This window comes from Thermobia domestica, chromosome 7 (assembly GCF_964235325.1).
Source record: "Thermobia domestica chromosome 7, izTheDome1.hap1.1, whole genome shotgun sequence".
Taxonomy (NCBI): Eukaryota; Metazoa; Arthropoda; class Insecta; order Zygentoma; family Lepismatidae; genus Thermobia; species Thermobia domestica.
Genome location: NC_137460.1, coordinates 9,247,035 through 9,270,382, shown reverse-complemented (window position 1 = coordinate 9,270,382; position 23,348 = coordinate 9,247,035). Strand labels below are relative to the sequence as shown.

Sequence of the window (23,348 nt, the reverse complement as noted above, 5' to 3'; positions counted from 1 at the left end):
CTTGAGTTTTACGTCCCACGTTTATGCCGGTGAGGCTAAAGGAGACGGTGATGATGAGTAATGAATGAAATGGTGGAATGAAGAAAGTGGGAGGAAACGAGAGAACTCCGAGGAAACCCACGCACACGGTGTTTGTCCACCACAAAGTTCACATGGCAGGGGCTGGGATCGAACCCGGGATCCCAAGCACCAGAGGTGAACGCTCTACCATTGAGCCACCGCGGCCCCAAAATTTGGACTGTTATATGTAGTGATAAAGCGCTGTATAGAATGTATTTATCAAATATACTTTGAATACATGCCAAGTTTCGTTTTTCTATATACAGGAAAAAGAAGGTATTAAGAAACATTTCTATATTCTTTGAACATTATATGTAACTTTAATTTATTTTTAAATTGTATTTAGTATTTATCTTCATTATTTTGAGTTATTTTAGTACTATTTCACGACTTTTTTTTTTTTTTTTTTGTAAATTTTAAGTGCCTATTTCCCAGGTTTTTAATGCCTAAACATCCGGTCTATAGTAATAATATTCCCTAGCTTGTATGCAACCTGTGCAGTAGCAAAGAAATGTTGGTTGCCTAAAATACTTTTAATGCAAAATGCCCGTCCAAATATCTTATGGAGGAGCATGGAATCATCATCTCACTGTCTTTGGCAGAACTTTTTTTTTTTTTTTTTTTTTTGTCATCATCTTTTTGAGTGAGTTTTGCATTTTCACGCCAACGACGGACGGGAGCCACTACTAACAAACGACCGGAGCTTGAACCCGATGTAGTTGGCGGGAGTACAAATCATCATGCAGGATCAATCCAAATACTATAGGCCGTTCCCCACTACACTACCTCGCCTATAAGACAGCTCAATTATACGGTCATGTCACTGGCTGCGACTATTCTTCTCCACAGTAACATTCTGAAGTCATCTAGTTGTTTTTCGTAACATACATGTTTCTACTTCGAACACTGCAATACTCCACACGAAACATTCGATATTTATTTCGTTAATTCTTTTACTCAGCGCTCACATAAAAAAAAAAAAAAAAAAAAAAAAAAAACTTCTTCATTCTGAAGATTTCTTTTGCTGATCCTAGCATTTTTTTGAACACACCTCAATAAGCCGTAATTTTACTTTGCTTCAATTATGCATCTAAAGACGATTATGCTAGTATATTACGCCTTAGCGGGGTATTTCAATATGTAGTTCAAGGTATTGAACATTACGACGCTCATAATGCTGTTACCGATAAAACACTCTTCATTCATTCTTTCATGGGCGACAAGAATACTCGAGCGCAAGTAGCTAGACATAGATAACATTACGTAAACGATAAATGAATTACATTACTGCTTAATTCCGCCAGGTAGCAGAGTGTGGTGAATAGTTTCTTGCACCTTGACAGTATTATTAGCTAATATTTTTTAATCTTTCACTTTCATTTTCTTTAGCCAAACCTAAGGGCATAATCGAGGGACATTAAAAATATACTAGCTGAACCTGCGCTCTCTACATAGCGCACAATTTACACATGAGCGTGAATCTCCTCGTCATTCCTCACAACATTTGTACATGTCCCTTTACAGACACAAGTGAAAGACGCCTTGATAAAAATCGGCAAGAGGTATCATAAAAGGGAGATTTTTTTTCGATAATTGTTTCAATGTCTTGCACCTTTTGCAAGATTGAGCCTACTTTCGATTGCAGGGCTCAAGTGGTCTGGTCTCTTGTAAATACTTTAAAAGTGACCAAAAGCACACGAAAAAGTGACCAAAAATGACCAAAAGCACAAGAAAAAGTGACCAAAATCTCATCATGGCCCTTTTTTCCTTTGTCAATTTCTCCAGCACCTCTCTCTTTGTTTGTTACTTCTTTCTCTCTTTGTTTACTTCTTTTTGAGCTTCCTCCTTCTTGAGTTTTCTAAGTATGCTTCGTAGTTACGGTAAGCAGACTTGGCAGGTATAAGAAGGTTCTGAGTAAGTGGAACCAGTTCTGGCCTATTTCCGAATTTCTTCATCCCAGATATTATATTTAACTTAGCATTTAGAGTTCTCAAACTCATAAAATATTCAAATTCATCACCTACTCTTACGAAGAACATACAATAAGGATAACACAAGACGAACATGATGAACCACACAAACATACATTAACTATTACGAGAGAAAAATTAAAGACTATTATGATAGAAGAAAGAATAGACACAGAATGATTCACAACCCCACCTGGAGAGCTTAAGCATCCACCAACCATCCACTGTGCTTTAGAAAGAATAAAACTTGAAGTGAGAATAAAGCTGACTATTCCACATGTGGCAGCAAGTACTGAAGCTTTCAAAAGAGTAATGAGTAACAAGTTTCTGCCTTCTTCCATTTATTTTTATAATATTTTTCTTAGAAAACTGCCAATGCAAAACATAAATTACATGAAAAAGTCACTTTATCTCCTAAAAAAGTAACTTTTAGTGACCGACTTGAAAAAAAAAAAAAAGTAATTTTTAGTTTAAAAAAGTGACTCGCTATGAGCCCTGCGATTGGAGTTTCTAATTCATGTATGATCAGTGTTTTCTTTCTTCTTACATGCAGTATGTAATAAGCAAATACATTACATACACAATTAATTATAACGTCAGTGATATATGGTGTTCATTGGTCAAAATACTCCAAACAATAAAGAAGAAAGCCTTAGCCTAGATAAATTGTTGTTGTTCGTTTTTCATTATCATTTGGCCATGAAACAAACGCCTGAGAGATATACAACCCCTGTATACTACTACATTGTGTTGGAATGTATAACTCATAGGATATGATACTTTACATACTTATAAATATACCACATTGACTTGACACCTAGTCTTCTGTTCCAGGCGCTGCTATCGGCTGAAGGAATTCACTCCCTTTCGCTGAGATTCTCTCGCTTAGCAACAGGTGAAACCTTATTGGCTCAACGCGTAGGTGTGCGACGGTATGAGCTTTAGTTTGCATTTTTGCCACGGCTCAAGACATATTGGCAGCACAATAAAATACTTCCAGTGGACCCCTAAAAAATGTAATAAAGAAATAATGGCCACTTTTAAAAAAAAATATTCAATTAGAACTGGGCAATCTACACAAAATTTGGAATCGATTAGCGAAAACGGCACGTTTCTAGCACTTGTGGTTTTCGAGATCTCATTGTCGAAAGGATTGGAGACATCTTATTGGCTTCTTTGGCCCAAGGTCACAAGAACGCAAAACAAACTACGCCACAAGCACGGAAAACACGTATGTTAACTATTCGTCTACTCATGAGCTTAGTTCTGGTGTGTTGGGTACCTGGTTCTATCTTGGCGAACTAAGTTTTCTCGGGGTACTCAGTTTCCTTTCCCATTACCATTCCACCATTTTTTCCATTATCATTCACTTGCATTAATCATGGTCTCCTTTAGCCAAATGGGCATAATCATGGGACGTTAAACTGAAGGATTTCATGAGCCTACGAATATAGTAAAATCGTCATTCACGGATATTTTCATCAACTTCGAAGGGATAAACCTCGAACAAATATTACGTAGTGACGGGAAATTCTTGAAGAAAGAAAAAAAAAAGCGAAACAAGCATGTAAGTTTACGTCATTTAAAAAAAAAAAAAAAGTAGACTAAATATTTATTGACATTTTAGAGCGATAACTAAGTGTACACAAAAAGACTTAAATCAGAATATAGTAAATATTTCTTAGTGTGGCCAATACCATAATCATTACCGTTAAGTGGCATACGTTTGACTTTTGATAATGTTCTACAGGTAATAGATATCTCATTTTAACAATAAAACCAAATGACTGGCAGCTTGACGCAATTACACACTCATTTCCTTTTTCCTGACTCCTTTCAACAGTTACACCCATTCACTGGACTTCCATCTATATCGGCACATAAAAAAAAAAAAAAAAAAAAAAACGCAATAACAACGCTGATTGACATCCTATTTAAAGGTTATTTACACTCAGCGCGAGTCACATTCAACAATTCATGATTCCCTGTAACGTAAAACAAATATAAAGTACCTCCTCTGAACAGATTAGCCACACTTACGGCAAAAAAATATAAGCATTACACTCTCGTGTACCGAAGTGGTCGGCGCACATGCTTTAGACATGCAAGAGAGTGCCAGTGCTATTTTGGCTGGCCATAGTCCACCGTAGGGAGCAGTTCCGGAAAATTTTAGGTTTTCTAATAGTTCAAATAACAAAGCTTACTCGTCAATAACAGCCTCTGTAGTATAGTGCAAAATACTACTCGGTGAGTTAGTTGGAGTTGTGTAGAAAGTAGGGATGGACAAAACAGTTTTTTATAGAAAAACTGAAACCGGTTTGTAGGAAGAATGAAAACTCAAATTTCAGTTTTCTCCAAAACCGGTTCGGTTTTTCACTGAAACCGGTTTTGATAAATAAAAAACAACCTGATTTCAAAAAGAATTATAAACTTTTTTCTTTTAAAACGAGAAGCAGATTTTCGTTACCATCTCTAGTACCCAAAATACAGGAATTTCCAAGTGACTGATCATTACGTCCAGAACACTTTTCTGATTGGAGTAAGCAGCTAGAGAATTATGATTGGTTGTTTAAAATGGAGTTCAGCAACCCCTTTTCAGCGCAAGGGCTATACGAGACATGGATTTATATATTTTAAGGTATAATCCGTAATGCATTTAAAATTTGGAAGCTCTCCCAATGGGAATCGAACCGGAACCCCATGCACCATCCATCGTTCGTAAATTCATACACTGCACATTCTTTATCTTAATTTTACCCAGAAGTTCACAGAATACTTCCGTGTCACGAGAGGTCCTTGAAAAGTGTGATATAACAACACTTAAACCATACTGATTAGCCTACTACCAGAACACCCTTTTTTCGGACGGGGAGAATACGTTTCATTTCGGACATAAAGGGCTAAATTTGGATTTAAACAGCATCACAAGTATCACTGCTCGTCTCAGTGACCCCAAGACCTATAGTTTCGACACTAACATCAGTCATATCCGATCATTTTTATATATCTTCTTCTCCCTCAAGTTGCGGGGCTGAGAGTGGGTTTAAATGGCATCGGAAGTGTCACTGTTCATCTCAGCGACCCCGAAAACTATGGATTCGACATTAATATCGGTCATTTCCGATCATTTCAAAACATCTATCCCCTCCTCCCCTAAGTTACAATTTCAAAGTGATACGATAAAAACCATTTCAGGTCCGAACCTGATCTATGTTGAAAATTTGATCCGATATCGGTCGGATGGTTCACGAGGCACGAAGTCAAAACAGTCACTTTCACCTTTTCTATATATATGAGCATATTGTGTAATAAATTGCCTATATTTAAACATTGATAAAACCTCTTCATTATGTTCGCACGATCACTTCCTCAATAGTTTTAATGTTATGAATAATGTAACATAAACACATTATATGAGACATACGACTTCGAAGAGCTAGTGTTCCTCAAGAACCTCGAAACACTGGCGTCGCTGGCATGTAAAATTTGGGGGAGGGGGACATCAAAGAGAGTGATTGAAATGGTACTACCTAACCCAACCTGTTTATTATCTTCGATTCCATTTGTTACCTTTCTGCTTACCTTCTTGGACCTCCTAAGGCACATCAAAAACTCTCTGTTATAATCACAGCCTGAATATTATATTCCAAATAAATATAAATAGTATTATTTATATGTTATTCTGTCATTAGTAAATGAATTAAATTAGAATAAAACATTGAATATTTTGCACTTAAAAACATTGGGGGGACGCATCCCGCACGTCCCCCCCCCACAAGAGACGCCCATGTGTCGAAAAATTTCTGGTCTCCTATCAAGGACGAGACGAAAATCAATTAATATCAATTAATATTCTAACGACATAAAGTACTCCAAATTCCTATGATGTTATAGAGCCACAAACTTCAGAGAGAAAACTGCAAACTTTTGCCATTCAAATATAAACTAAAAGTTGTTACTTACAAGATTCAAAGCTTGATTCACTTTTTATGTGGGAGCATTGGCCGAACAAATATTTATATCGCATTTACGGCGGTTATTTAAAATTCCAGGAAGAGAGGCGTTGTCTTTATGCCATCTTCAAGATCTTTTTTATTTCAAACATATTGACAGTAAACTCTGTTGTACAGAACGAACAGGTTCTGTGAATAAAGTTAATTTTTACTACAGCGGCAGCCTTAAACCACAATACAAGAGCTCATTTCTTGAATTTGGAAATAAAACTCAGAATATTTGATGCTCTAATAGTGTTTCTTAGTTCAAACAACAATAATAAGGTGGGTTCCGTAACATAACATTTTAGAAGCAAATTAGACCATGTCAATTTCAAAAACTAAAACCACAAGCTCACAAATTCTGAAGGGGCCTATCTGGTTCGCCACAAGGATCAGATTGTCACGTGATCAGGTCAAAAGTCACGTTTCGTGCTAAATCGAGTTTGGAGATCCCAAATCCAGATGTGAGATCTTTCAAGGACGTAACCTCCGGGTGGAGCGCGCTGGGTAATACGAAAAAGATGCATATACTTTATCATTATTATTGATGTTACTCAAACAACTTTACTTTTGACAATATTCAATCTATATTTACCTTACATCGTTTTTTAGCTCTTCATTATGTCTTTGCAATAAGCTTTCAATTAACCATCTCCTTATTATAGTTTCTGAGAAATGTGGACATCATTTTTTTCACTGATTTTTCCATTAACTTTAACGTTCAAGTTTCGCGATTTTTTTTTATTTTTTTTTTTAACTATGTTCCATCTATTTCCATCCAATTTCCTTTTCGAATGTAGAATCTACATAGCCACTACTACATTTGAGCTGTATTTCAGCCATCACCCCTAAAGTCTGTTCACATCATCGCAGCCGGATGGATCCTCTATATAAAAGTGCTTCCTTAATTGTTAAACGTACGGGAAAGCAAAGGTGGTCTTTGAATAAATAAATCATACTAGAAAAAAATTAAAAAATATTTTTATGATCAGAAAATTATATAACTCCTTTAATAGGGTGCTCATCTTCCGAAGGCGACACTCAAACAACAACAGCGTGTACAGACGCCATCTTTTAATTAATCGTGTAGAAGATCTCGCAGAATCAGTATTGTCTTCGAAGCACGTTTTTACTTCTCATTAAAGGGTTAATACGAAAAAAAAAAGACACTTTAAAGTTTATTAATGTCGTAATTATTGGCTGAAAAATAAAAAATAAAGTCTTACCATTACATATAGTAAGCCCGATGTTCTAAGCAGGCGTGTTACAAATCCCACTTCGATAAAGTCGCAATGAAAACAAGCCTTTCCTTCTAGGAAGGACATTTTTCTTCTGCTTCTCTATTCCCGGTTTCGACAACTGTACTCTTTTCTATTACAAACTACCATTGCCCCTCCATATTATTCTATTCTGTATTTTTGTACAGATCAAAAGTTCGAGCAGGTACATTCGAAAAAAAAAAAAAATTATATGCTTTAGTATACAGCTGCAATTGACAATACGGTACCCGTGTGCAAAGCAGAGAAGAAAGAAAGAAAAAAAAAAAACTAGTGCGTGACGGAAGATTGGAGGCAGCGAACCACGGCAAGCCGCAATCTGTAGAGAAGTTGGTGTACCAAGTATATTGTGGAAAGAAGCAACCAACCCCTTATTTTTCAGCCGACACCCAAGAGTGCTCATGGCAAGGGATTCTTACGGTACTGGTCATTTGTTAACCACTCACTAATGGTGCTGACGTGTTGGGATATGTGACAGAATTTCAGCTGTGACAACTTTTTTTTTTTTCCTCTGCTATTCTCTCTCTCTCTCTCTATGACTATATATCAAGCATTTAATATTAACTACACTAACGAAAATGACTCGCTAATTAGTTTTACGTACAAAACTGCATATATGAAACTACTCTCCGGAAACTATGCAATCCGTGAATTCTTTATCCCAAAAGTATCAATTGCGCCAATTCAAAAATAGCATGTTAAAACCTACCATTTCCATTTATTTTCATAAACTGAACTGCATACAAGAACAAACTAATTAGTAATTCTTAAATCATATCATCATCATAGGTATTCTGCCATTATTGGCAGGTCATTTGCCGCAACTGAGCAGCTTCCATGCTCCATGGTCTTCAGCTAACCTCTTCATCTTCACGTATGATTTTTTCTGTTTTGATATTGTCTATTAAGTGTAGTTTCTTTCGCCCTCTCCCTCTATTTCCTGCCACCATACCCTCTAGCACGTCGTCTTAACCAATGTTTCAACCAGTTTCTCTTCCTCTTCTTAATAATATCTAAAATTGTTCTCCCCCCCCCCCACACACACACCATTTCTAACACCCTCTCATTCGTCTTCCGCTAGACCCAGTTAAACCCCTGCATTCTTCTCCACACTCACATTTCGAAAGCTTTCAGTCGTCTCTTACCATTTTTGCGTTATGTCCATGTTTCTGACACACACAGTACAATACTCCACACAAGCATTTTATGTCATTTTTTCAACTCTTTATTCAAGTTCCCACGAAACAGACTTTTCTTCCTCCTAAAGGCCTCTTTCGCCATTTCTATCCTTGCTTTTATTTCATCTTCACACTTCATATCATCACTAATAATACTACCCAGGTATCGAAAACTAGTCACCTGTTGTATTTTCTCCCCTACTACTTCTATATTTGACACCGATCCCATCACTCCAATCACCATAGCTTTAGTCTTTCTAACATTTATTTTCATCCCATATTCTTCACAACTTTTCCTCAAGTTCTCTAACATTGATTTTCTTTTCAGATTCCGCAACAATTACCTTATTATCATCTGCACACCGTATACTATACACCTAATCATTCTACCTCCTACTGAAATGCAGTCTTCATTTTGTAAGCTCTTTTTCATTATCTCTTCTAGATAGATATCAAATAACGTTGGCACGAAACAGCATCCTTGTGGAACTCCCCTTCCAATTGCACTCTCCTCTGCCATTTCCTCGTCTATTCTAAACACTATTACATTTCATTTGCGTACTAAGCTCGTCAACGTTTACTACGATGCCAAGCGTGGTCAAAATCAGATGAGTTTCCTTGATCACGTACAATATATATACAATTGTTATTATTATTATTTAGAAAAATCAAACATTCACAATAAAGAAACAACCTCTAACTTGATTTCTAAAAAAATTACTGCATTCCGTTCACTGCTTCGCTTATCCCCTATATAAAAAGACACCCCTCAAAGAAAATCTTTCCTATAAAACTACAATAATAATAATATTAAAAAAATAGTTTTGTAATTTGAAAAGTTTTGCTCGTTTGGAAGCGAATGGATCTAATATGGCAGATAGCCAAAAACAACTTAAACTACATGCAAAATATTCTACAACTTGCCTCTAAGGCAATGGACAGGTGAAAAATTAACAAATAAAGGAATTTCTTTTGCCTTTAGTACATGAATTCCAGTTCTTCCTTGCCATCTGCATTTTTAACATAATATAATTTACTAAAAATCCTCAATACAGTCTGATACATGCAACAAAGCTTTTTTGTTTGTTTCAAAACAAGTAGACTTAACAGTGTTGCCAACGGGATCACAAACAAAATCCCTCAGATTTATGATCAAAACCACCTAAAATCTGACAGACCCACTCTTTCATTCCACCAATTCTATCGCAATAATTGATTTAAGTTATTCACCCGTCTCCCTAAGCCTTAAGAGCGTAATAAGGAGAAGTTATATTAAAATCTCATGCTTTCTTTTTTCCTAAAAAGACTCAAGAAATCTGCTATTGCTAAGAGTTACATATTATAGGCCTATATACGCCCATCGTATCAGAAGGACAAGAATCACCCGCAATCAGAAAGTCCAGACAACGCAAGAAGTTAAGCTATTTTTAGTAGTGGTAGCAGGGATAAAAGTAGATCTGAAAAGGTAGGGGGATGCATCACGTCATGCCGTCCCCCGTGCCTATATTTGCCCATTGTTTTTTTTTTTTTTTTAAGAAAGTGGGAGACGCCACAGATATTTTCTGTAAGTGAGGGGACGACGTTCCCCCGCGCTTTTACCCCTGAGTGGTAGTAGTATAATACTAGAAAATTTGGTTTTCTGAAATTACATTTACATCTAATTACAGCAGTACCAACCACAATTTCTATCACCCAGCACTTCCAAACTGGTTATTTAAATAATCTCCTGTAAATTTGAGCGAATACCCAGGTTTAACGTATTAATCTTGTATTCCAAAAGAATAATATTTATTATTTTGACTCCTCTGGGAAGTTTTCTTCCGCTGCTGTCTTATTCTCGATAATTAATACGATTGAGAGACATTCTTGAATCACCAAAATTAAGAATATATTTTTTAAAAAAAATCAAATTTGTGTAATTTTTAGAACCCCACGTCTTTGTTTTTGGGTTCTACTTAATATTTTTAGTTTTGGTGGTTGAAGAATTGTCTCCCACGTGGATTAGTTTTCAAGAATATGACGGCAGGGGGACGGGGAGAAGTTACTGATGAAGATCCCAGGGAAGGTTAAAATAATTTCAACAATACAGCATTTGGGGTACATATGTATCCTAGAACGTCCATTAGCGAATATGCTGGTTCTTTCTCCTATTTTGAGTAGAAATATAATCTTCACGAACACTGAAAAGCCCAAGTAAAAGAGGATTTATGAATTACATTTCTGGGCTTTCGGCATCTATGTCCTTGTTAGCTATATGTATGAGGGATGACGTCCCTCGGTGATCACACTATAAGGGGAAAGGAAGGAAGGAAATGTCCTGGGACCTGTGTTAGGTACCATCTCGGGATTTGCCTGGTGGGAATGAGGAAAACCAGTATAACCTTACTCAAGATGGCTGGCCTGATAAAGCTTTAACACTTTTTCGACCGGGTGTCCCCACCGGGAATCGAACCCAAGATCGCTCTCAAAACAAAAGAATAGTTAGGAAAACTAACACATCCCGTATAAAAGTGTACCGGAGAGTAAAGAAAACAACAAACACAACAAAACAGAGTGGCGGAGAACAAGAGCGTCATTTAGGGGGGACAGTGAGGGGCATTTGGCTCCCCTCCCCTAAGTTTGAGATTTATATAGATTTTATCAATAGAATAGTAGTAAGTCAGTGAAAAACGCGAAATTTTACATATATCAAGGGGTCTTGCCCCCCCCCCCCAAGCCAAATCTGAAATGACGCTACTGCCGGAGAAAATTCTGAAATCTCCAAATCTTCCGCAAAATCTACTGACGAGCCATTTTCACCGCTAAATGTTATCAAAGAACTAGTCACACTTAGCGCATAATTGCTTGTGTAGGCAACACTGAGCCTGAATCCCTCCGGTAACGAAATAGCAAGATACTTATCATATGCAATTCGACTCAGTAACAAGAAAGAAAAAAAAAAGCAATATCTTATGCTGCATACAGAAGAACAAATCAGAATTTCATGAGTTACGGCATTCAGTTCCAAAGAACCCTTTTCAGTGAATATATTAATACATTTTATTCGTGCTTTTGAGTTGCCTGACTAATTGCATGCTGTCGAGTTCACTACTGCATTCCCACTTCCGTATCAAAATGGTAGTGACGTCATCAAAGCAGCTGTTGGCATTAATTACTCATAATCTAGTCCGGAGCCATATGGCGTGCAAAAGCTTCACTTGGATTAATTTTGAAACTTAGAAGTAACAATTATGAATTAAAACCAAGCGCATGCGAGCAACTATTATGAAACAACGAACTTTTATGTTGTGTGTGGTGACAGTATTCACGGAAATTGTTATAACAAATAATAATGTACCCTATCTGTATTAAGCCTACTTAGTGTCCTCACCATATTAATTTCTAAGTCCATTGATTTATACGAAGTGTTTTCTCCCGCTATCTGTGTACTAAATCAGAATTTTAAGGTTCCCAAGTGAGTATTTTCTTTAAATCTAGTACCTGTCCTGACCGAATGCTACTAGATTTAAACAACTACTAACTATATCTGTTGCCCCTGGAACCCGGAGGTTCAATGCCGCGTTCACAAAAACTCTCCATTGACTTCTGTTCTTAACCAAGTGGATCCAGTTTCTACTCTGTATTCCTATTTCTGCGAGATCCATCTTAATATTGTCCTTCCATCTGCGCCTAGATCTTCCTAATGATCGTCTTCCGATTGGATTTCCAGTGAAAACTTTGAAAGTGTTCCTACTTTCTCCCATCCTGGCTACATGACCTGCCCGACTGAGTCTTCTAGATCTGATGATCCTAACAATGTCTGGTAAACGGTACAAATTATGCAGCTCCTCATTACGTAGTTTCTGCCGTTACTTCTTTCCCGAATGTTGGGTCCGAATATTCCTCTCAGGATCTTGTTCTCCAATACTTTCAGTCTGTGTTTTTCCCTCAAAGTAACCGACCATGTTTCGCAACAATACAGCACAACAGGTATGATTACCGAGCTTCAAATTTCTCGACAGAATCTGCGATGACAATTTTTTTTTTTTTTTTAACTGAATAGTAACACGAATTTCCTGCGTTCAATCGATATTTACTTTCTTCATGAATATTGTTTTGATTACTACTGCTAGCTACTATATTTAAATAAACTAGTCTACTAGTTGAAAAGTAATCAATAAAATAAACCTATTTTTTTAAAAAAATGACTAATTTATCACTATAAAAAATGACTACATGACTAGAATTTAAACAGATAGATACACGGCAAGGATCCCCATATTGCGACGTTACTCACAATTACAGTTGCTTCTTTGAGAAGCATTCTTGATTGCTATATAAAGCCTGACCACTTATAGTGCAGAGGTCGAAAGTATCGAAATCTCTGTCTCTCCTTAGCTTTGAGACAAATACATTTCGGTGCGAAAGTTTCTGCACAACGCACGAAGCGAAAAAAAAAAAAAAAAAAAAAAAAAAAAAAATCTGACTTGGACTTGGTGTTCGGACTAACAAAACGTCAACTATTCAGTGACAAAAATGGTAAGCGAGTGCAGCGGATTTAAGCATCATACAATAGCTCAGAGTTTGCATGAGTATGACTATAGATTGATTGTTCAATCCAATTTTAAAGATATCTACTGAAATTTTCGAGTGCTTATTACTGATATATTTGATCCTTCTAGTGGCAACATGGCGCTCGTCTTCGACTGCCTTAACCCTAGATTCCTACCGAACGTAAAATTTACGTCAGCAGCCATGTTTTCGCTCACCTCACACCGCATACACTTTCACCACAAGCAATGCTTCCACCCGTTAATTGGTCCTGAGACGGGAAAGTGGAAGGTTTAATTACTATGCTAGGATTTTGTGTGCGTAAAATTTACGTAACAGTGTTAATAGTGGTATAAGAAAGCACGGTAGTAATCTAGGATTAAAATTTTACTTTTCAACAATCTGAAGATTTAAGGTTTTAGTAACAGTGTAAAATAAATATATGTGAATCACAACTGTGGCGAGTCTCATGTTAGATCCTACAAAATACTGATACAAAACATTTAAATGCATTTTACTCTGTGTTTTTTTCTAATGGAAGTTCCATTTCATTCACTTAAATAGACAAATAAGGTAGTCAAACTTGTTCCGTCTTACGTTGGTTTCCATAATACAAGTTTGTTCTCAAGACTACGACGTATCTGTTCATGATGTATTTAATAAAACACAAAGACAGTACGCCATAATGGAATATGAACAATTCTAGTGCATTCGATGCTCTTCCAGCAAGAATCGAACCCGGAACCTCTCATATAAAGGCAAGCGCGCTAGCTACTACATCAGCGAAGAGGGCTGGGAATCTTAACTCGGGTTTTCCTCTGTTGAAGTCGCGAAGAATAACCACGAAAGAGTTCTCGAACTACATATATCTTGCCTGGAAAACAAAACATTGCCTGTTCACAACAAAAGCTGTTCCAAAGAGTAACCAACACAATAATAGCTGTAGTAAGCATACATAAAAAAAGCGTGCCTAAAAAGAACAGAAGACCGGAAACAGATGTATAAAAAAAATCACATACAATGAAACAGACACACCCTTCATATTAAGCAACGTCAAACAGCTGTTTCGCAAACTCACTGTTATCGGAAAGCTCAATACTCAGAAAGATATAATTAACATGCAAGAAGAACTACACTCCTCTACGTCAATAGATAACTGTTAAATAAAGCCAAAAAATGATGTAAAGAGAAGGGGTGGGAGTATTGTAAATATTGATATTTTTATACGTTCATTAAAGCAAAGAACAATACTCACTGAGCTTTCCAGCTTATCTCTTAACTCCAAAGTTCAATCCTTATAAGCCGAGGTTTTGAAAAACCAGCGAATGGGAAATTTTACGCACTATCTGTCTCTTGTGCAAAATATTTTGAAATAATTAAGTTGTGGAAATATACTGATTGCACAAAACCTCAGTTCGGTGGAACCCCTTATCCCAACTCCAAAATTATCCCTGTATTCTAGCTCCTTTAATTTCCAATCTACCACGTGAAACAGGGAAAAATGGAAACTGGACACCTCATTATACTTAGCCCCATTTAACATACAAAGTGAGGTCCTCGAAGGACTTCAGAATGACATTTTGGTGGTTCTGTTGTAAGTATAACTACTACCTTTTTCCTTTATTTTTGCAGGTTTTCCACCAACTTAAGATTTAGAAAATTAAAAAAAAAAAAAAAGTAAATTCTCTCAAAGAATGTACTACATAAATAACGCTTGGGGTTCTGTGGTATACTGCGTTACAAATTAAGATTGTTAACATGTTTTGCACGTTGTAAAATGTTGAACAAAACAACTGAGTTTCCTTTCACGATGTGAATCTACGGTGGATATCCAAACTATGCGATTTCAAGAAGTACATCTACAACTTTTGGTTGCAATAGAGGAATTAGATCAACAGAACCTGTTGCTCGGAAGCTAAATTCACATTAAAAAAAAATTACTCGCTATCTCTTATTCCTTTTCTCTACGGAGATAAAGATTGAAACCGGAAGCAGTAGTAAATTCCTACCCTCTCAGATTTGCTATAGAGATATGCAGGTGAGGATAATATAGTTTCTTTAGATGATGAATTGATTCGGGGGGAAAAAAATCTCGCTATCTATTACCGTATTTTATCATGATCAACGTTAAAACCGGAAAGTTTTAATTTCTACCACTTCCGGTTTGAATAGAGGATCAACTGGGGAATTGGAACCTATTCTTTGAACGATGATTAGATAGAGAAAGCGACTGTCGTTATGTTACCGTTATAGTTGTACGGTGATCGATGTTGACCGGTACTCCGGAATATCTAGTACTTCCGGTTTGAATCTACTGTTTAGTTTTCGCTCTATATTCAAACCGGAAATAGTTGTAAGCCATGCAACTTCCGGCTTCAGTAGAAATATTTCGGGTGAAGATGGTATCTTTTCTTCAAGGGCTGAAACCATCCCAAAAAAACTTGTCGCTACCTTACCGTTCCTGTTCTAGAATGATCTAGATAAAAATAGAAGATTTTCCTAATTCTTGGATTTTATGCATCTACACCTTTCCAATTTATTAATACTGTAAGTTGCAGTTTCTTCATATTTTACTTCCAGAACCCTGGTAGAAAGCCTCTCACACAACTGATAGGAGCCGGCAACTCAGTTATCCAGTCTTAAATATTCTTTGTAGAATAATTTCCATTCGGACCTGGGTACTAGATGGAGGTCTTTACCATGGGCGGAATGCTTTGAGATTTGCAGGTAGTACCAAACGTATTTTCTGTTTGTGTATCTGTGCATGAATCTTAGAAGTAAATAACAAGCGAAGGTCAGAGGCCGTGACCTCCAATGAAACTAGACAGCGCGAAGACTAACGAATGTGAGCTTTATTGAGAGTAGCGAACCCAAACCTTGAGTAAGCGAGAGATCAAGCTAGCGCTATTTTCAATAAGAATAGCGAGTTTGAGTTCAATTGAGTGGGAGTCTAAGCTGGCGTGAGCTGAACCTAAGTGAGTTCCGATGGCAAAATAGCTACTTCTGGTTGGCTGATCTAGGAAAAGACTGGGCAGTGCAGTGCCCGGGAACCCCGGGCCTTGATACTCAGTCCAGCCGCACATTTTCACTCTGAATTACATTGTGAGCTACGAAAACAAACCTTTTGGCTCCTTCATTATTCTGGAATTTATAATTCATTTAGCGAACTCCCGCACGACTATACGGTTAGTATACACGGTTTTAGCACGGGAATACACAAGTTTGATTCCTGGTTGGAGCGCAGGCGGCCTAGATCCCCAGTTACGCTGTAAATTCAAGCCTCATATATCACTGATGTTCAACGGGACGCTGAACTCCACATGAACCAACTACTATATTTATACCTATAACATTGATTTAGCATACCATATTGTGTGTGTTTTGTTTTCCCTTATAAATAGATACTAAAACACTAAATTCAAACACTAAGTACGTAATACCGAAATTTTTGAAAGCGTAGATATTCTCCTATCATAAGGATGTTTCATAGATTACAAGGACAAAACGAATAGCTGAAGACAAGGCCATTTGTTAAGTCCCGTCGGTTGCAGCACATTACTACTTAAGTACCTTACGTAAAATGTTTATTTTTGTTTCTTTACGTATCGTCTTAGATAAAACAAAAACAGAAAGAAAGAGAAAAACTTTCTTTAATGGAAATGAGTAGCTTCTGTTATCGAGGCTATGTGACCAGCTTTCAACACTGGAATGGAATGCGATACTTTTTTTTTTTTTTTAACGTTTTTACTGATAGCGCCTACACTATTTTTAATTCTACTTTTCTATTTTTTTGATAAAATGTTTAACATGACTATATTTCTCAACATACTGGAAACAGAGGATTATATTGTGTGCGGCCTAACATTTAAAAAGAATGTTCTCCCTTTTCAGTAGGCTTTTTTTTTTTCTTATCACCAGATGTTTACGTATGTTTGGAATCCGCACTTGCAGAGTTTCTCAAAAGTTTGTTAACATAGGCCTCCTGTCGTTAGACAAACATTTTGTGGACCCCTAACAATGGGCAGCTAAAATGGCAAATAGTTAATGATAAAAGCAGCACTTATTACTGTTGAAAATACGTTAAGCATAACTAATTTCTTCTCACACCAACTGAAACACCCGTTCTTCGCACGGAACGAAAAGGCTTACAAAATACCTGAACCTCTCTTCAAGCGCCCCCCTTTCCGAATCGAAACGAAATCATAAAATCCTAACTTCACAGAAATGTATATTCAAAAAAATTAGTTTCACCGGTACAGTCGTTAGATTTTCCCTGAAACTTTCTTGAACATTACTAACTCTATAAACAATTCCTTTAAACTAGAAAACTTATCACGTCCATCGATTTGCTCTCTTTATTTTCGTGTTGAGGGATCGATTATGCCCTTGATTATTGAACTTGGTTGTTTTTTTTCTTCAGAATGTAGTAATTAAATGTGTTTTCGTGTTTAATGGAATAAAAGGGACTTGTTTCTTCATTAAAGTTGAAATCCTCAAAATAAATAAATAAATAAAAATAAAATAAAATCCCAATCACTTTTTTTTTTTTTTTTTTTTTTTTTGTATATCCATTCTTACTACTAGCAATTTTCTTCATATATATAATTCCTGATTCGTTTCTGTCGAATTTGTATTATTCCGTTATATAGTTATTTCGTTCTGAATTGCTTTATTCTCTTTCCTATGAGTTGCAATTAACAAGCTTTTATACACTGTCAACTACCTTGATCAAACAATCGCTTTCGTGTCTGCTCTCTAATTTTGACTATGAAAATCAGAGATACAGTCCTTGCACATTTGTTTATTTGGCACCTTTGTAAGTTTAGTTTCAAAATTGGTTTTCCGTGTAACATCTCTGCACAGGCTTAGAAACTGAATGTCTGTTATACAAATTCAGACACACTCTCTCTCTCCTTTGAAGTGGATTTTGGAACATAACACTTGACTTGGGCCGGATTTTTGTCATATCACTTTAATTGAAATGCTTACCCTAAGGGGAGGAGGAGTTTTGAAATTGTAGAAGTTAGATCTAGTGGAACGAAATTATCATTTAGAATTTATTCATAAATTAAACCTTTACTTAGTAATGTTTTGGAACTCAAGACAAATTTTATGAACGAGGTAACGCGGAACAAATGTATCTATCTATCTATATAGATAACACACATTGAGGGCATTAATATTCGAATGGGAGAAGGCTAAAACTTCAAGTTTCCTTTTTCAAATATACAGGGTGGCCCAAAAGTAGGTATACAACCCTACATTGATCAAATATAACATTCTAGCTCAGTGGTTCTTAAACTTGTTTTTACTGAGACCCATATTAAATAATAAAATGTATTTTGTGGCCCACTTACTTTTAATCAAATACACATTGACATTCTACGTAATGGTGGTGTATTTCAAAGCAATTAAATTTTTGTAAATCATTAAACTTCCTGCGACCCACCAATGGGTCCCGACCCACATTTTGAGAAACACTATTCTAGCTTACAGATTTATTTGCTTCAGCTGTTCCGAGCTTAAGATATAAGTAAAAAGACATTAAGAACAAATAATAAAGAAACTAACTTTGCCTGATGGATAACAATAAGAAATGATATAAAATGCAATGAATTGATCAGTACGGGACTGTATACCTACTTTTGGACAACTCTGTACTGACCTAACACTGCAGGAAGAAATGAATAATTGTAGACTGAATATAAAATCCGTGCTAAGTGCCAAAAATGAAAAAAATTCGGTTTAACGTAAAAATGTGACTTACGTGCCTAACACCACTAAGTGAAAAACTGGCTCTCTAGTATTCACTGTGGAAGTAGTTCAAATAATTCCCAGAAGAATGCACGTGCCAATATGTTCCATCAGTTCTGAAGTAACATCTCGCCTGTTTACTCAATATTTTCCTTTTGCCACTTAGCAAACGATTTTTATATGCAATCTACAATTGTCTTTGACTACCGTTAAAGTAACGTCATACTCAAAATGGTCCTTCATGGCTTCAATTTTGTAATACAATATCTGAAATTCACAATAAAGTCCAGAATGGAGGAGAGATGTAAACGAAATTTTATACCAAATCAAAAATGAATTTTAATTTTTTTTCCCTCGGTCTATATTAAGTTTTATTGTTTGATGGTTTCAATTTAAGACTGAAAAGACTAGTCTTTGTTATAATTATTTATCGAGCATATGAAACCATTTTCCCTAATGAATCCACAGCTATCCAAATTTAAAAAGAGATAGAATCCAATCAGGTAGATTGGATTCTGTAGCGTTATGCACTTAGGAACTACAAAATCCATAAGTCTCTTTGATTTATGGGGCCTGGGAGAAATTTAAATTGCGGAGACGATAATTTAGACCGTACGATTTCTGCACTCAGCATGAGTAAATTGTTTTGAGCCAACGTTGGCCTTTTCACATCAATGATAATGACATCCCACTGTGAGTGCGATTAATATAATATACTTCAAGACAGTAACAGCACACAGTTGCAAAAATGTCTTATAAAATGATTGAACTATATCTAAAATTTCAATCGCAAGAATGAATTAGAAAGATTCCAATTTTTCCTGAAGGCCAAAACCTTTTATTCTCTGGCGTAGGCTCCACCAACGGGACAGTTGTGTTTAAATATTCAAGTATTGGTCACAATAGTTTCAAGGACAAACAAAACAAGAAATAACTTTGAAAATTTGATGATTAAAATATGCGTGTAAAGAAATCTAATATAAAGAATTCTGATTTGAAGGCCTATCTTTTGAAGGCAGTGTGAAAACAGTAAAAAAGGTGAAGAACTAATACAAAACGGAGATACGAGAAAAATAAATACTTGTTAATGTAAACATGTCTAGGTATCCTTTTCACTGTACGCAATCAGAATCTACGAATCATCTTTTCGAATAAAAACACACAGTTGTACAAAAAGCACTGATCATCAATATTTGTTCCTTTAACGAAAATCTTTTAAGTTCTACGTCCCACGCTTATGCCGGCTAGGCTAAAGGAGACGGTGATGACGAGAAGTGAATGAAGAAAGTGAGAAGAAACGGGAGAACCCCGAGAAAACCCACGCACACGGCTTTCTTTAAAGACTTTTATACTATTCTAAATAAGGGAAGTAAATCAAACAATTGTATTCTTAATGATATAACTGATATTATGTTTACATATTTTGAAATTGAAATGAAATTTGTTTGGAGTTTTACGTCCCACGGTTATGCCGGTTAGGCTAAAAGAGATTGTGATGATGAGAGATGAATATGGTGGAATGAAGAAAGTGAAAGGAAACGGAAGAACCCCAAAAAAACCCACGCACACGGTGTTTGTCCACCACAAAGTTCACTTGGAAGGAGCAGGGTTTGAACCCAGGACCCCAAGCACAGAGGTGAACACTCTACCACTGAGCCACCGCGGCCCTATGTTTACATATGTATCCAATGAAAAAGTTAATGGACGAGCTCTTCAACCACTTCACGGGATAACTATAGAGGCGTAATAAAGTCATTCCCATTGCTGAAGAACCTAAACTATCTGTCACATGATTAAAACTATTAAATTAAGCTATCAATTATGGTATGACTTATGTATTTTTGTTTTCAGTATGCTACAGGGTAAATTAAACCATAATTACTTATGGAACGTATGAAATACATTGTCATAGGCTACCTCAAATTACTTACCAAGTAAGCAGGTTCCTTGTCAATTTCTTCTCTAATGTTTCAAGTGAGATACCCGGCCTCTCATCCAAGGGTGCATAATAGCTTAACTCCTTTTTCACAACACTATCTTCACTAACAACTTTTTTTTGTTATTATTGGTGTTTTAAGTTTCCTTTCCGATGGGCTCTTCTCCATGAAAACATGTCATTTACTATGAAAATCACGTCATAAATTTAGTTAGGACACTATTAGAGTTACTTACATAGCTATATTTTTGTAAAGCAAAATAATAAGAGCAACCTACATCTATTGGGAAAGTTAGGCGACATAAGTATCAATACAATTTTACGCCATATTAATAAATAACCACTGTGAAGGCACGAAAAACAATATGAAAATTGTGTTTTGTAAAAGGACTTAAGCCATTGTGCGCCCTTGATGATGAGTAACACTGTGTCACTCGAAATATTGGAGAAAAAATGACTAACGACATCAATAGGTAAGCAGTTCGAAATATGAACTACAACACACTTAAAATTATTTTCCATTTTATAACAAGGGCATGAGATGTCCCTTGCAACTTCAATATGTGTTTATTTTAATAAGCCACAGAAAGGTGAGGTTCTCACTGAACATTTCGATTTTAGTAAATATTTAGAGATGCATTCATCTTCTTTTCAAATTACCGTTTACATGCATTTTTATAGTCAAGTAAACTACACAGAAGAAGATAGAAACTCCTTCTCTGCCTATTTCTTGAGTCTTCTCGCATCCATACTTTTATTTAGTTCTATCAACCAAGTACTTCGTGGTGTAAATTAGTACCTCGGAAGAGGATATATAGAAGCACATCTATCCTCATTCTCTTTAATTCCAGCTTTTTATTCATGTTGACAACGATTTTAGAAATACAACAAAATCTAACATAGAAATAATTTTTTACACACAAAGTGTCTAATAAACTTTCAATGTACGACACCTATTGATGCTTAGGTCATTTTTTATTTACTGAAGGCACACCAAATACACGGACATATTCATTTAGATCTCTTACACCCGTACAAACATAGTGCAAACGTAACATATAACTTAGTTTTTTTTTTTTAAATCAAAACACAGCCATACTTATATATACTGTATATTTAATTACCGGAGAAGTATGTTACTATAATTGTAAAATAATTAGAAACAACTGAAATCAAAATGTCACAAAGTTCGCAAAGAAACAATCTGCTGTCTTCATTTTGAAATCTTGAATTAGCACAAAGAAATCTCTGATTTACTAAAGTCTGAGTTGCCTTCATGAATAACAAACGAGAGGTGTCTCATTTTAGGTCTGACTATAACATTAAACTAAATTTCGTGCTTTCATAATTCACAAAGACTATAATTGGTTAAAATGCTTTCAACTGAATGATATTTGGTCATCCAATTAGAGCTCATTTCAATTATTTCATGAGTTTTAGATCTTTTAATTCAGATTATTCCAGCTAATTTCTTTACGAACGTGGTTTAACATTGAAAATTGTCCCCCTTCCCGAAGAAGAACTGAATTGACGATAAGACGACGAAACCACTCGGCATCGCATACGTCATCAGTACATTAATTATTATGAAAAATTAACATTTACATCCACCTCGGAATACAAATATATAACAACTACAGAAAAACATGTTAAGTGTTTACCCTATTTCATTCGGCAGCATATCTATGGAATCTCTGGAAATAGAGGCGCGTCAGCGATGATGAGGATACACATAAACGATATCGTTTACAACGGCTTATGTAAGTGACAGTACCGTCGATGAATTTGGGGGATATACTAAATGCCATCCATTCTTTCTAAGGGCCCAACACAGTCAAGTCTTTACTTTATACAAAATACAAACTATTCTATTAGCTTATCTGTCAATATGTTCTTTTTTATATTTGGCAGAAAGAAAACGTGGGGGTTAAATTAAGAAAAACAATTTGGACTTTCAGTACGTTCAGGTAAGTTTTGTGTTCATACTTTTACTTGCCGATACGTTAACAAAAGTGAAATAATTTACACTCGTGCTTCCTGTAATTAGAAACAAATAAAACCACTGAAAATTTTTAAAAAATGCCATTAGAAAAAAAAAATTCGGCATTTATTTCGTTGGCATTACTCGAGCAGAAGGTTCCACCAAATCATGACACATTTTCAGGTTAGGTTACAGTTTTGTATTTCTTTTAGCAGATCATGCACTAAATGAGGAGCTCCATTAACACTTACAGATTGACTTCAGAAGGGCTCAGTATAAATACAGTACGGACGTATGGCATAAAAATTACAGTACATAAAACACTAACCAACTTGTGCTAGCTGACTACTAAAAAGCACGAATCCCATTTAACAGTCAGAGCAGGCGCGTTAGCGACAGGGGGTACGCTATACGTATAAACGAGGATAGTGGAAGAGCACACTTACAATACTTTCATTATTACTCAAAATTTATATCAATATGCTGTGCACTAACAGTAACTAAGGTAATAGTATACTCAATGAATAATCCCTAAAAGTATGAGCGTCCTGCTCCTTCGGGAACTGATGCAGCTTCATGTATACTATATCCTAACCAAAATATTCACACACGCCTTCCTTCACGAAAAATGTTTCACATCGTATTTTACATATAAATTTTCTACTTC

The 23,348-nt window shown here is 35.9% G+C and overlaps 1 protein-coding gene across 2 annotated transcripts in view; it reads right to left on the bottom strand.

Annotated features, from left to right (window-relative positions):
* The window catches only part of bif (protein phosphatase 1-binding protein bifocal), a 230,892-nt gene that overhangs the window by 184,543 nt on the left and 23,001 nt on the right, over positions 1-23,348 (bottom strand). The window lies entirely within an intron of this gene.